Raw genomic sequence first — 15907 nt, 5'->3', positions numbered from 1 at the left:
AAATAGAAAAGGCCTGACTTCTCTTCAGTTGGAGGTAAACAGAAATTTGTAGGGAAATCTTCTATGCTTTTAATTCTAGTTCTAATCTTTGAAGAAATTTTTCAAATTAATGGATAATGCTTAATAGTCAATTTCAAGATATATTTTTCAGCTTGTCTGATTTAGATTGGACATGCACATGTTCAAGCTGTGACGATACTAAAACATAGGTGCTTGATTTATAGCATAAAGTGCTGGACTGTCAGTCAGATGTCTCCAGGCCAGCTGTCTCTGCTCAGCAGCTTCACGGATTATGCACAGATTATGTCCCTTTACAGAGTTGGAAGGGACTCAAGTCCAATTCTTAAGTGGATGGCCTGTATGAGGATCAAACCCACGGCCCTGGCATTATTGGCACCATGCTCTAAACGACTGAAATAATCTCATGTGCTCACTTTGGCTGCACATATACTAAAATTGGAACAATACAGAGAAGATTAGTATCTCTCCCGTGGTAGGATGACATGCAAATTAACTCAGTCTACTATCTAATGATGCAGTGTACACAGTCATGCAAAAACTTAGAAAGGGGTCACATGATTCACATCAAGAATTAAATGTTATGGTCTGTCATGATGGAAAGAGCCAAGTGACTACATTCACTGCTAGCTGCTAAATGTATGTGTTGTAAAGGAGAGAGAACAACTAAGAACTTGAAAGTGTAATTCATTAGAAGTGAATTGCAATGAATTCTGCTAAATAATATTTATGTTCAAAAAATCTTCACTTGAAAAAAAAATCTTATTGTTGAGAAAAAGAAGTTAGGGGTTTTTTCTGTATTATATATAGTTCATAATCACACACTGTATCTAAGCACTTCATCTCTTCAGTATTTCAGGTCTGAAATGACAATAAAGATATTTTTATCTATGTTCTACAATATAATGTAAGTTAAATCTAAAATATTTTACTATTCTGTATATAATGTATGTATTATATATATAATATATATATTCTTTCTATTATAATTTGACAATGTTACAATTGCACTTGACAAAGTCAACACCCTGAAAATTGGCACTGAAAATGAAAGGATTTTACTAGTATTTGGTGATTTCAAGTCCATATACATAACAGATTCTTGTTGCCTATTCCTACAATACTTAGTCATGACCTGCTATACAATCCACCAATTAAGTTGAAATTATCTTGAGTTTTTATATTTTATTTTATATATAATATAATGATTTGGTTAATTACTGTTGCTTTTTGCAGAAGCAACTTTATGTATATCTTTGATTGAAATAAGTATGAGAAATGGATAGTTTTAAAAGAACATTTTAACATTATTATTCAATGTACATTAAATTTGAGCTGTTTATAATCAATATTAAATTCCACATGTAACTGGAAATGTGACTTTAGGAGACTAGGTTGGTGAGCAAAAGGAGTAAAGGGCTATCTGTGGTTATATAAAAATTTTAAAATGTAAGCTTCTAGTGAAAAAACTGGAATTGAACTGGGTCTTTCAACAACATCTCACAATTTAGTAAATACCACATTGGAAGTAACTTAATTTTTCTTGTCAAATATCTCACAACACTAATTAGATAATTATATCCCTAAGAAGATGCATTACATCCTAGCTTGCAAAATTTTTCTACTTATGTAGCTCATTTACATTTATTAAGTATTAAGATACAAAAATTGTTATTATTATTGACAAACTTTTGAGGTTAAAAAGTGACTGCTTACTATCTCAAGTAATCTTTTAGCTTTTTAGCATTACTTATTGAAAACTACCTGTATTCTTCAGCCTGTCTAAAAATTCAGGGGCACATTATGGGTTAACCTTGACTCAGAACCTGCTGTAAACTTATTGCATGTAGCATTTAGATACAAGCTCTTTACCTTTACATGTATTCCAGATTTCACTACCTTTTCATAGTTTTCTTAATAATGTGACAATATTAAAACTATTCTGGAAAACAGTATAAAAGCTAAGTTTTTCTTTGTAATTTTACTTTGTAATGGAAAACATTTAATCGTCCTTATTTTTCAGGACCAGATATGCCTTTGCCTGATTTATAAATGTTTAACAATTTGTCACTTGGATATATATTCATTTTATCAACACTTTTATTATGAATAATATATATTCTTTATTATACGTTAGCTCTTATGAAATAGCTAAACTATCTGCTTGAATTTTTCTGCAACCTAAAATGTTATTTATTTATCCTGTGGACCACTTTACTTCTAGAAGGAATGGTATTTATAATAAAATAAAATATTTTTTTTAAATCCTTCCTTTATAGGACAGGTAGCTATAGAGTAGGCAGTCTGTTACATAATCAGAATAATTAAATTATAGTTGCCATCTATAAATCATTATATGGAATTGCATATGTTCTGTCTTTGACAGAATAAAAATATTTATGTAAATTTATGAAACCTGTCTTGTGAAGGGAGTAAAATTAAGATTCTAAGGAATAGACAACCAAAGCTGACACACAGAGTTGCTATAACCTTTGAAACTATGCCTTTAAAGTATCCCAGTGATGACAGCTTTAAAAAAAAATGTGAAAAATATTGTATCTCTCTAATTTATTAGATACAAGCATTACACTTAAGTAGCCAGACTGGTTTACAAGAGTCATATGACATAAAAGAAAAAGACATTAATTGCAAAATCAAATGGTGATCTCCTTCAACTGGAAATTAGCATCTACCATAATTGCACATCAATGAATAATGTAGAAATTCTTTGGTTTTTGTTCAAGTAGTCCCATAGAATGTTTAGGCATTATTATAAGTGAGTAGATATATTTTATTATACTTATTACAATGGTGATTCCAGTGAAAGGAAAGACATAATCAGTAATAGCACATCTGTTTCTCCAAAAGGCTTCTATTTTTATTCTTTTCAATAATACGAGAAGCAAAGGTCTGTTTTGTGGGTTTTTTGTTTCTTTCTTTTAACAGCCTAGCTAGGCATGGGAAGGGTATGTATGTGTGTATCCTTGTATACATATAATTGCAGGTATCAGTGCAACTCATTTTAGTCTCAGTCCTTTGACAAAGACAGAAAGCAGACACATAGCAACGCCCCTCCAGAGATACTCCGAGAATGTCTATGTTTATGCCAACCCTTCAAGAATTATTTTATTTCAATAATTTACTCAACATATGTTATGTTTAAAAGGTGGACAAGCATTAAAATAAGTACATTAAATATGCATTGAAGTATCAAAGTATTTTGATCATAATTCACTCCTTATGCTTTGCTGACTCAGTATTTTCTAAGTAGGTTAAAAGTAGACAGAATATGCAGAATGAAAGACCACTTGCTTCTCATACCTTCATTAAATAGAATGATGTTCCAGCAATGCCTCGTGAAATAAAACCTTTGCTCATGCACTAAGAGAAACAGCCATACAAGTCTAATTATTTGTACCTTATGGAGATCTCTCAATGGCACTCTCATCACAGGGAACCTAAAGCTGTGTGAGAGTATTAGAGTAAAACCATGTATTTCTCAGTAAGTAGTTTTCTTCAATAATACCATGTTTATCATAAATCTACATTATTAAAATAATTCAGTTTATTCTCCACTATGAAATAGAAGGGCCTTTTTTTACTTAAATAAATGTGTTGCTTTATAGCACAGAAATATTTTTCTAAAGATGTTTTCTAATTTCCAGTTTCTGTAGGTTTTATGAATTAAGCCCCAACCGCCTGTAATGCAGATGAGAACAAAGAAAAAACATGTAATTCACACCACTAGTACTTGCTCTTTTCTGTAGATTCAGAAATGTCATCCATTACAAAGACTTGTATTCTACACAGTTCTGATGTCAAACATCAAGAAATACACATACTTTTTCTATAGCTTAGGAATTCTATAAAATCCTAGGAGTTTTCTGCACTTTATTTTTCAATATAGGTAAATCTATGTTATAATTATCAAAATTAAAAAGCTGTAAACCTTTTGCTTATTAATACTCCAGGTTTGAGACGAAAAGAACAAAGTCTTCACTTTATCCGTTAATATGAATGAGAGAATACGTAGTGGGAAGATGTTTGCTAAGGCTAGATTTGTCCCATTTTTCAATTTTATTAAATAAAAGGTACATAAATTCATATATTTAATAAACATAAGTCAAAGGTTTTATATATTAATAAAACTGTCTTCTAAATCTCATCCTATAGACAGGTCAAAATCATCTGACTCTGTAAGACTGACTGAGAAAATCCAGACTAAGGTTTCTTCCACCAGGACTACCTTGCTACTGTCCCATTATTCCCACTGCAGATCTGTTTTTCATAGAAATGTCCTGTACATATAAATTTCATCTAAAAGTACTGTGCAACTCATTACTGCATGTACAGTCTAAGCAAATCCTCAAATGCTGAAATTATTGTACAGGTGTGCTGGTTTGGGCAGGGGTAGAATTAATTTTCTTCACAGTGGCTGGTATGGGGCTGTGATTTGAGTTTGAACACAGTGATGATAAAAGAGATGTTTTTGTTATTGCTGAGCAGCGCTTACATAGAGCCAAGGCTTTTTCAGCTTTTTGTACTCCTAACTGACAAGGAAGTTGGGGATGGATGGGAGACTGGGAGGAAACATAGATGGGACAGGTGACACAAACTGACCAAATAGATATTCCATACAATATGACATCATGCTCAGTATATAAATTGAGCGGGAGAAGTATTAAGTATGTCCTATTACTGTAAGACTTTTGTCTCCTGTTATAACATGCTGCTCCACACCTCCAATCTATGCAAAATGTAGGTAAGTGTATTGGCAGCATAATCTAAACTCTTGCTTGAAGTGAGCATATGCCATAGTGACAGCAGTCATCAGACTCCAGTGAAAATTCCCGTGGTGGAAAATACAAAACTGTGACTTACAATTACTACAATTTCATGGGAGGAGTCACTGCACTTATGCAAGCTATGAATAGGTCTTACTTTTATTGTCCAATCCATAAGAATTGGGATGGATTAAAGAAAATTGATGCAGTGACACATTCATCCCAGTGAAGAACATTGCCTGCTGTTCTATGTGAAGACTGTGTGTGTCTTGACAGGTATCATTTAGCAGCATCTAATTCATGTGCTTGAAGTATGCAGTATGCAGAAGTATACAATATATCCATGCATACATGACATTTTAATTTATCCCATATTCTATTCTCATAAATGTGACTCTTTTTATGAAATCTATTATTTGTTCAGTATCTCTTGTGGAATCATTCTGACTGGATTTCCCATTTATTTCAGTTTTGTTGTAATTTCAAACAAAAAAAGTCCTCCAATGCAAAACAATCAAAGTGCTGTGTTTTTTCATCTAATCTTTATTTGTGTGGTGAAAAGTTTCTGTTAAAACAGTACTGATGTAAGCTGTATGCACTAACGCTCTTCACAAGTCTGATATGCAGAGTATAATTAGAATGCAATTAATGGTTGTTACTAGAAGATGAAAATACTTAGTTCACTATTATTGTTGAATCTGATATCAAAAGTGGTAATGGCACACAACTAATCAAAAAATAAAAACGTGTAAATAGCAGGACTTGCCTCGAATAAATAATTTGGGGGTTTCTCTTTGTATCTACCAAATAAATGCTTAATAAAATAAATTATTTCCTTAGTAGAGAAAGATTCTTTAGGGAAATATGAAGAAGAAATATTTACTTAAAATATAAGCTGAAACATGATATGGATGCCCATATTGATCTTATGCAACCAGTTCAATAGCTGTATGAGAAAATAATGTACACAACATACCTAATTTATTTTTACAGATAAACATTGACACTCAGATTGGAAAACAGTTAATGATATAGATAATAAATGTTAGATAAACACTTTAACTTGCAAAAGGGCACTGCTTCTTTAGTAGCCTTACTTGCAGTGAAGAAGCATAGAGTGTGAGAGATTTCAATTTAATTTACCATGGCATGAAGCAGAATAAATCTACTAAAGTCAGCATGGAATACTACTGTAAAACAACATCAAGTCAAGTGAGGACAGTAAAACTAAGGCTGTGGAAGAAAAGCACTCAACAAAGGGATTAAACAGAACTCATCCTTACATTTTTTTAAGTACATAATACATTTTTGTAATTACTTACATGAAACTTGAGACTTTTCATCTGCTTAGTGTACTATTTTTTAAGCTTTAGTCTTCTTCATTTTATATTATTTTAGCTCTACCTTTAATTTTTTGGAAAAAAAATCCAAGATTTTCAGTTCCTTCAATGTTCTAGTTTTTGAACGTTATTTTATTATTAAAATGTATTTAAATTTCAAACATTTATAATTTTAATTTTCTTTTTACAGATGTAAATGTTGCTTTGTCTTTCGCTCCATTGATTACTTCTTCAAAAACAGTAGGAAATGAATTTATTAAATAGACACAAAAGGTGCGAGTGCTTCAGTGAATCAAACGAGAAAGAAGGTGGAATTCTTCTGATGTAGGAAAAAACTTCTCTACATTATTCTATATGGTAACTAGAAGAAGCTTATGTCTCCAGCAATGCCTTTGAAAATAAGGGTGAGTATGGTCAAGCAGCACAGGCCTGCTCTCCAATGACTGCAGATAATGGCACCATGAAATGCATCCATAGGCACATCACAGTAACATTTTTTATCATTTACATGGGGTAGCAAGATGAAAAATTCCTTATTCTTGCTATCCTTCTTATCCATGTGAGAACTAGAGATGTTGTGTCCCTTAAAAAAATAAGGAAGCTATTAACAGCCTCCTGAGAATTTGTAGTATTCATTATTAAAAACTGATGATCACATCTTAACACCTTAAAATATACTTCAGAAGAAAAGAGGCTGAAGGGTATTTTGGATATCTTTCTTCCAGATTTGGGAAAATGTCTGAAACAGTGTTGCAGTAAAACAGCTCTAGGACAATGAGAAGTTGGAGAGAGATAGATGAAGAAAGTATACCTTTCAGAGATTGGAAGTTTCTTGTCAGGGGAAGCAACCTAAAGGAGCAACAAGGTCATTAGTATAGTACCAAAACAGTATTAAAGATAGAGTCTGTTCAGCTTAGATCTCATGACTTGAAAAAAGGACTCTTCAAAGTAGTGAGAAAGTCTTCCAATGATGGAAAATGAATGATATCACAAGAAGAGACTGGTAACATCCAACTCACCTTAGAAAGAACAAGAACTGAGCATATAAAAGAACATATTTTGATGGAAAGAATATGATATATGGGCATTTCCTGTAAGTTTTCACACAGAGTTAGAAAAATAGCCTAAAATATTTTCTCTGCAAAAAATATTTTAATTCAAATTTCTTTTGTATGAATAGGTCTCCTGATTATTTTCCTGTTAACCTAGGAGATGGAAAAGAAATTCCTTAAATTTATCCTAATCTGTTTGAACTCTCTCATATAGTTCTGCCTTAGAAAATCAGAAAAGAAAGAAAAACTTCTGTTTGTTAACTCATTTCTCTTTTTTATTTTAGTAGTGTCTGGTGCTGGTTGCACCAGCTTCATTTTCGCCACACTGCTCTGACAGACTGTAGCTGAAAAGTAATTTATTTTCAAGTTAATCAATAGGAAAGAAAGAGTGAAGAAAAATATATCCTTATTTTAAAAATTTCTGTAGAGTGCAGGTCTGGGCACATTGCACAGTTGGACATCTCAGACACTGACATCAATTTCATCTTGTTGAGAGCTTTGCAATTTTATTTTCAGTTAACAAATAAACATGAGCAAAAGAAGCACACCTACACTCTTTGAAATGTCCTATATGACAGGACTAACTTCACTGAAACCCACTAAATCACGCATCGAGTCACTACACTTCAAAAAGATACTGGGCCAAACAAAACCCAACAGCTAGATTTCCTAGCTCTTTCATCTATTTGTTATGAGTCTTGAGATACCTCCCACTAGTCTGATACAATAGCTTAATAGTCTGCAGTAAAACTAGTCTCTGAAATCACTTGCCACACTTACTGGAGATGGTACTGGTCCTTGATAATGTGAATGTCCTCTGTCCCATAAAGTTAACTTTATCAATAGACTCACTTCTAGTTCAGTGATGCTGTGCTAAATTTGAAAAAAAACATAAAAATAATTTTTACTATTCAAGAACAGTCTGAGGACTAGAGTTTTGATAACTATTAGTCTAAAAAAACTGTGTCACATGACTGAAAGACAACACTGAATAAACTGCAGGTTATGCCCTTTCTTTCCACCAGGAATATGCAGTAGACAAAATTATCCAACCAAGAAAAGAGAGGAATAATCTTTTCCTTCAATCTCCTGGATGCATTCTTTTGTGTATGGCCCAGGGTTGATCCTGAGGTCTCTTCCTGCAGAGTAGCTCCCAACCAGATAGGCTCTAGCCTATGTCCTCACACAGTGCTTCCTGCACAGGGACAGTGCTTGGTGGTTCTCCTTGATGGATTTCATTAGCTTTTCTCTGACATTTCTACGTCCCTGTGGATAACATCACTGCCTTCAGGACTGTTGTCTGTTTCCTTCAATTTGCTTTAATCTGCAAACTTGGTGAACTTGCCCTCTGTAATCTCCTCTAGGCCATTGATGAAGACACTGAACGGGAAAGGTCCCAGTGTAGACTCCTGTAGTACTCTACTTGTCAAAGACATTGCATATGACCCATTAACCACTAGTCTCTGGGCCCAATTATCCACCCAATTTTTTACTCACCTAGTTTTCTAGTCCTGCAGACTGCAACAGCTCTGCTAAAGACAACAAAAATCTCAGAAGGCAATGGTCACACATGATTTACCCTTAGTAAATCCATGCTGACTGTTCTCAGTCAGTTTTCTCTTCTACATGTGCCCTGAAAAGACTTCCAAGAGGACTTGCTCCATGATTTTCCCAAGAGCTGAAGTGAGGCTGGCAGCTTACAGATCCACAGATCATTATTTTGGTCTTTTTTTTAATGTGTGGGCAACATTTGCCTTCCTCAATACATTAAAGAGATCCCAGATCTCCACAGCCTCTCAAAGATTATAGATAGCAATCTTACCAGCACACTAGTTAGTTCTCTCAGCAGACGTGCATACAGATTTACCTACCCTAAGTTGCCTATGGAAGCTAAGCATGGACTAGAAATAAAACAGCAATTGAACAGCAGCAGATTGAATGGATAGAAGAGCAACAGAACATTAATACTACACAGAATTATATTATCAAGCCCATTAGAATTACATGGCATATAATTGAATAATTTTCACATTTGTCAGAAGAATCCTAGAAAAACTCAATGGGAAAATTATAGCAACATGAGTCACACTTCTATTTCACAATAACAAATCAGGCAAGAAGGTATGTTTGACATTTGCTGCCTTCTAATTTCAGAACAAACTGTCAGAGGCATAAAAAAAACTAAACTAAAAATTAAACTTTCCTTCAGTCACAGGGGTATTACCCAATTAAACTACTCACTGGTATAGAAATAATCCTATGTGCTTGAAAAAGCAAATGTTCTTAGATAGTAGTAACTATCTAAGTTACTAAATACTACCAAAAGGTGTGAAAGAGATCATAGAATCATAGAATGTCTTGAGTTGGAAGTAAACTGAAAAGATCATCTAGTTCCAACACTCCTGCCATGGGCAGGGACACCTTTTACTAGACCAGGTTGCCCAATGACCCATCCAAACTGGCCTTGAACAATTCCAGGAATGGGGCATCCACAACAGTTCTGGGCAATCTCTTGCAGTGCCTCAACACCTTCACAGTAAAGAGTTTCTTCTTAATATCTAACCTAAACCTACTCTCTTTTGGTTTGACATGTCCTGTCACTACATGCCCTTGTCTAAGGTCCTTTTCCATGATCTTCCTAGGCACAGAGGTGAGGCTGACAAGTTGGTAGTTCCTTTCTACCCTTTTTAAAGATGAGTACAAAGTTTCCTTTTTTCCAGTCACCTGGGACTTCACCTGGTTGCCATGCCTTTTCAGGTATCATGGACACTGGCTTGGCAACTACATCAACTAATTCCCTCAGGACTCCGAGATGCATCTCATCAGGTTCCATCCACTTGAGAATGTGGGAAGAGAGGTTGTCACTGAAGACTGAGGCAAAACAATTGGGTACCTCAGCCATGTGATTTTAGATATCACAATATATGTAACACTAACTGTTAAAGGGGTTTTTTTAATCTCTTTTTCTTTTTTCCTTTTTCCTTTTCTTTAACTATAGAAAAAAACCACAGGACAATTACAAACCATGATCACTGCTGAATGACATATCTTTTAAAGAAGAGAGAGAAAAGTGCGCACTATTAAACTAAGCTACTTCCTTTCCAAGTCTTTTGCTAGTACATGACTGTATCTGCTTTCTTGCTAAGACAAAGCTGCAGAGAACATACCCAAAGTTTTAGTCCTGACATGATAATGTTCATAATTTTTCACTAACTCTTGTAAATACAAAGTACCAGCAGTGCTTCAGCAAATTTACATTGGAGTTACATTTAGTCAGTTTAGAATTTGGCTCCAGATCTGCATTATTGACTTAGATCTCATTAGATCAATAAGCTTGATGGGGTCATCTAAGTGGTCATCTTTTCTGACGGAAAAACTTATCTAGTTGGAAGGTAGAAGAGCAGTAGTCCCTACCTCAGAGATACAAATGAAGGAGACGCTCCAAGACAGTGCACGGTTTGGAGATAAGACACTTAGCTGGGTACAGAACTAGATCACAGAGTGACATCATCATGTAAGTCTTATCAGCCATGTGGCCACATTTCATTTCTTTACACAGGCAAGGATTTATCCAGCAGATTATTTTTCTGTGTAGCTTCACCATCAATCATGTGATTTAACAGCAGTTACATTGGACCTACATTTCCAGCATCACACAAACCACTGTAATCACTACATGTGAATAGTGCTTTAAAACATATGTTCAGTGCATCACAGCTTCTTTGTGCGGGACTAAGCAAAGCTGTTGCAAAGGTTTAGTACTCTACACAGCTTCCTTCGTTTTAAAAAAAATAAAAATCTTGGGACCAATTTTTCAGAGGAAAACATCACACCTCTTGTCATAGGCATAAAAGTATTTGTAAGTATGCTAAGAAATTATGCACCGCATGCATTCTCTGAGTGTTACATCTAGAAGTTCCCCTGTGGCTTTCTGGTCCTCTGCCAAACCTTCTCTCATTTCAGGGATGTCTCATACAGTGCAATAGGCAATGTTCTAAGCTTTGGGACTATGGAGTATATGCTGGATACACCATACTACCCCAAGAGGAATTAATTCAATTTGCCTTCATTTGATTCTAATCACACATTCATCTGTTAGTTGCGGCACTGAATACCTGCAGCTTACAGTTTTAATTAACAGCACTGGTATAGCTGCAACTGAGGGAATATCAAAAGTGCATTCCCAATTCAGTTGAACTTTATACCCTTTTTAATTTTATGGAGTACACTACTCCTCTCGATTTTTATAGTACAAGAATGGGATTCTATGTTTGCACCTTTACCTACAACAGATATATAACATATACCGAATAAGAATATAGCTTATGAAGTTTAACAAGGGCAAGTGCCAGATTCTGCACCTGGAATGGGGCAACACTGGTTGTATGTACAGACTGGGGAATGAAATGCTGGAAAGCAGTGCCACGGAAAGGGTCTTGGGGGTCCCGTTTGACAGCAAGTTGAATATGAGTCAGCAGTGCCCTGGCAGCCAGGAGGGCCAACCGTGTCCTGGGGAGCATCAGGCAAAGCATCACTAGACAGTTAAGGGAGGTGATTGTCCCACTCTGCTCTGCAGCGGTGTGGCCTCACCTTGAATATTGTGTGCAGTTTTGGGGGCCATGATATAAGAAAGATATTAAGCTCTTAGAAAGTGTTCAAAGGAGGGCAACAAAGGGAAGAGCCTTGAGGGGAAGCTGTATGAGGAGCAGCTGAGGTCACTTGGTTTGTTCAGCTTGGAGGAGATGGATCTACTGCTCTGCTGATCTCTTCACTCTCATGACCAGTGACAGGACTCAAGAAAATGGCAGGAAGATGGGTTGGAGGAGGTTTAAGTTAGATATCAGGAAAAGGTTTTTCATCCAGAGGGTGGTTGAGCACTGAAACAGGCTCCCCAGAGCAGTAGTCACAGCACCAAGCCTGACAGAGTTCAAGAAGTGTTTGAACAAGGTTCTCAGGCACATGGTATGATTCTTGGGGTGTCCTGCGCAGGCCCAGGAGTTGGACTTGATGATCCTGATGGGTCCCTTCCAACTCAGCATATTCTATGTTTCTATGAACTTTAGCAAAACAGGATACACAAAGTAAACCTGAAGTTTTAGATATGCCACAATACAAACTTAGTTGTAAAATTAGGTTGAATATGACACAAAAAAATAACTTCAATCATTCCGGAAACTTCTGTGTTTCCTCAGAAGTCTACTGCTTCTGAAGTAATCCTTATTCTTCCTTTTAAGTCTGTCCTTCAACTACTGTCCTCAAATCCTATAGCAGAGAATATCTCTGGAAAAAGTCAGAGCAAACGACAGGAGCTCAGAAGAACATTCTCTTACAAAGGAGGAAAAGAACAAATTGTTCCATTTCTATTCTACCCAGAAAATGAATGTTCCTTTGTTACATAACTGAAATAATAATCTCACTCATGAAATATAATGTGCATTCATAATAAAAAACTTATTCTTGAAAATGTGAAGTTTTTATTTGCAATGTAATCAACTATGGGTGATTACCTCTCAGGAACAAATATTACTGCTTGCATATTTTATGTATAACTATCTGTTGCCATGGATTGTGAATGTTTTTTCAGAATAATTTTTTTGATTAATGAAGAAAAAAGCTTAAAAGTTGTTGCTTTTAAATGGATGATGCAATACTACTCCAGGCAAAATATTCTATTGTGATACTCCAATGAAAATGGTAAGATCACTTCTGACCTCTGAACAAGCAATCAGTAATGTTTTTTAAGGCAGAAAGATAAGAAAATTACCAAGTAGTCCGGCAAATAAACTAGTGAAAAAAAAATATTAGAGACTGAGGTCAGAAAGTCATTTTTGTGGTATCATAAACACATCTAGTTTCAGTCTTTCAACTGCACTGAGTTATTCAACTACATTTTCCCCCAAGGCAAGAAAGGGCATCCATGAAAATTCCATGTGGATTCTTGGTCAAATGCACCACTGCCAAAAATTTAGTGCCTCTAACTCTGCAGTTATGGAGCAGTCACATTTGCTGAGGCTTCAGGTTGGCTATCTTAAAATGCAGAGACCCAGGTGTAACTGGCATTTAGTGCAGAGAGCTGCACTGCACTTTTGCAGTCCCGTCACAGTTTCCTGGTCATTGAGACCCCCTGGAGGAGAACTAGAGTTTGGAGCTGGAAAGTCCCGACGAAGTAGTTCTGACACCAGGTCCCAGAGGTCTTAAACAGCATTGCACTGAAACATGACTCTTCTAACACAACTGCTGATATTAAAGTATACTACACCTTAATGGACAAAAAACGCTTCTTCATGGTTAACTTGAGTGGTGACCCCTTTAAGAAAATTACTTTTACAATTTTGTATTGAATGTGGAGGCAGTCCAGTTCCACCAAATGGGCTATGGCTGGAAGAATTTTTGATTTATCCTTACATGGCATATCCAAAATTCCACAGAAAGATTGATCAGAGAAAGAAATTGCACCAATGCTTAGCACCAACGAAATTTTCCTCTCTAAAGGGGAGAGGGAGGAAAAAACAATCTTTTTGCACTTTTTTCACATGCATTTCTTCAAAGGCTTTTTAGGAAGAGAATGAACTCAAAAACATATGCTTCACTACAATTTCATCATCTTAACAGATCAAAATTGTCTAATTTGTGTCTAGTGTATAAACACTGAAGTGTTTAAATATTAAAAGGCATACTTTGCAGTGCTGATTAAAATTCTATATTATCCACAATTAAAGTGCTGTTTCAGCTTTTCCATGTTCTGATAAAAATTGTTGTGAAAAAAATTCATTAAAGGAGATATGGCGAATACATCCTAGATATAGTCCTTCATGTTGTTTCATTAGAAAATACTGATCTTCTCTACTTCTCTCTGTTGCTGTGCTGTCCCTCTCCCTATCAATGAGTTTAAGGTGTCTTAAGACTGATGCAAGCATTGATGGGGCAATGTTAAGAATTCAGAGTACACTAGGAAAGGAAAAGATTCATGAAATTATATTCTGCTGCCATAAGGGCATAATTTAGGGAAGCAATAGTATTTCTGCTGTTGTTTTACATCCTATGAAAAGGGAAGACTAGCTCCCTGTTGTTCTGCTCAACAGTACACCTTAATGTGTGAGTCAGCTCTTGGATTTCTCATGCTCTTTCATTGTCTTACACCATTAAAAAAACAAACGAACAAAAGCAATTTTCTCCTAGCATCTTTATCTCAATCTCTTCTATGCAGAAGATAAACACAGTAACAATCAAATTCTACATATTTGAAATAGAATCATAGAATCATAAAATTGTAGAATATGCTGAGTTTGAAGGGAACCATCAGGATCATCAAACCTAACTCCTGGTCCTGCACAGAACCACCCCAAGAATCATACCATCTGTCTGAGAGCATTGTTCAAACACTTCTTGAGCTCCGGTAGTCTTAGTGCTGTGATCATTTCCCTGTGGAGCCTGTTTCAGTGCTCAACCACACCCTGAGTGAAAAACGTTTTCCTGATACGTAACCTAAACCTCCCCCAACTCAGCTTCATGCCGTTACTGGTCACAAGAGTGAAGAGATCAGTGCTTGCCCCTCTGCTTTACCTCACAAGGATTTTGTAGACTGCAATGACGTCTCCCCTCAGTCTCCTCCAGGCTGAACAGACCAAGTGACCTCAGCTGCTCCTCATAAAGCAACCCCTCCAGACCCTTTGGTTTGTGTTAAACCTATTGCCTGTGATATAGTCATGTTTTAAAAAATGATGCATTTCTACTTTTAATAATTTGGGGTGGATTTGGTTTTACTGTTTTGCTGTATCAATTACATTTTTTCAGAAAAGTATGAGTGAAAAGGCAAAATCAGTTACCATATTATACACTTAGTGCTCTGCAAAGTTTGGGAAGGCAGATTCTATTCATTTAAAGCTTCCTCAGTTAAATGAAAAAAAATCAATTCACAAAAGATAGTCCTGTGAACACAAAAGAAACCATCATAAGCTCTTCTTTATCTTCTGACTTAGATTTCAGCTAAATAATTCAAAATTCTCTGTATTTGAGGTTTACTTCAAGAGGGATTCTTTTATATAATGTTGCCACTTGCTTAATCTACAGCTTTTAAATATGATCTTACATTTTTCTTGTTTTATATGCAATGAGTCAGAAAGATTATTTTTTTTCTAAAGGTAGTGTCAGTCCAGAACAGTGTTGACCTATCCCTGACTGTTGGAAGTGATCTCACTCATGTGTCTGTGTGCTGAAACAGAAAGACAAGCTCATAGGAAAAGCTGCTTGCTATATGTAAAAATTATATGGCTGCTGTTGAGCATCAAAATCTTCTAAAACAACATGAATCCAAAAATTACGTTAAAATGATCTGTGGGTGCCTCTGTCAACCTGTAGTTGCCATCATGGTTCCTAGTACTCATGCTTTTGGCAAAGCATACATCTCTTCTGAAGCCTTCAGGCGTCTCTGTTTCTTTATCCTCATGCTCATGTAGGTGGTAGAAATGGCTTATAATAGGAAGGATTTATCTATAGGAGAAGGTATTTCAGAAACTTAGCTGGATGGGACAGAAATCATGAGAATCTACTGGCACTTAATACCTGGCAGGAAAAACAAGAAGAGAACAGCAGTGCTGGAGGAAGACTAGGAGGTTACTGTCAGACAATGGATTATTATATTAATTATTGGGTTGAAACAATTCAAATGTCTGTGCTGGGGGGAAGGAAAAATAGAATCTCATGGAGGTAATGC

The 15907-nt window shown here is 35.6% G+C and overlaps 1 non-coding gene across 1 annotated transcript; it reads left to right on the top strand.

The window, feature by feature from the left end:
* Positions 1-426: 426 nt before the first annotated feature.
* Positions 427-533, top strand: LOC112841363. Its single transcript, XR_003212965.1, has one exon. It is a non-coding gene; the product is annotated as a U6 spliceosomal RNA (small nuclear RNA).
* The last annotated feature ends 15374 nt before the right edge of the window (positions 534-15907 follow it).

Source organism: Manacus vitellinus, unplaced genomic scaffold (assembly GCF_001715985.3).
Source record: "Manacus vitellinus isolate BGI_N305 unplaced genomic scaffold, ASM171598v3 scaffold_89_pilon, whole genome shotgun sequence".
In the NCBI taxonomy this organism is placed as follows: domain Eukaryota; kingdom Metazoa; phylum Chordata; class Aves; order Passeriformes; family Pipridae; genus Manacus; species Manacus vitellinus.
The sequence above is the reverse complement of the archived record's forward strand: the minus strand, read 5'-3'. Positions and strand labels throughout refer to the sequence as shown.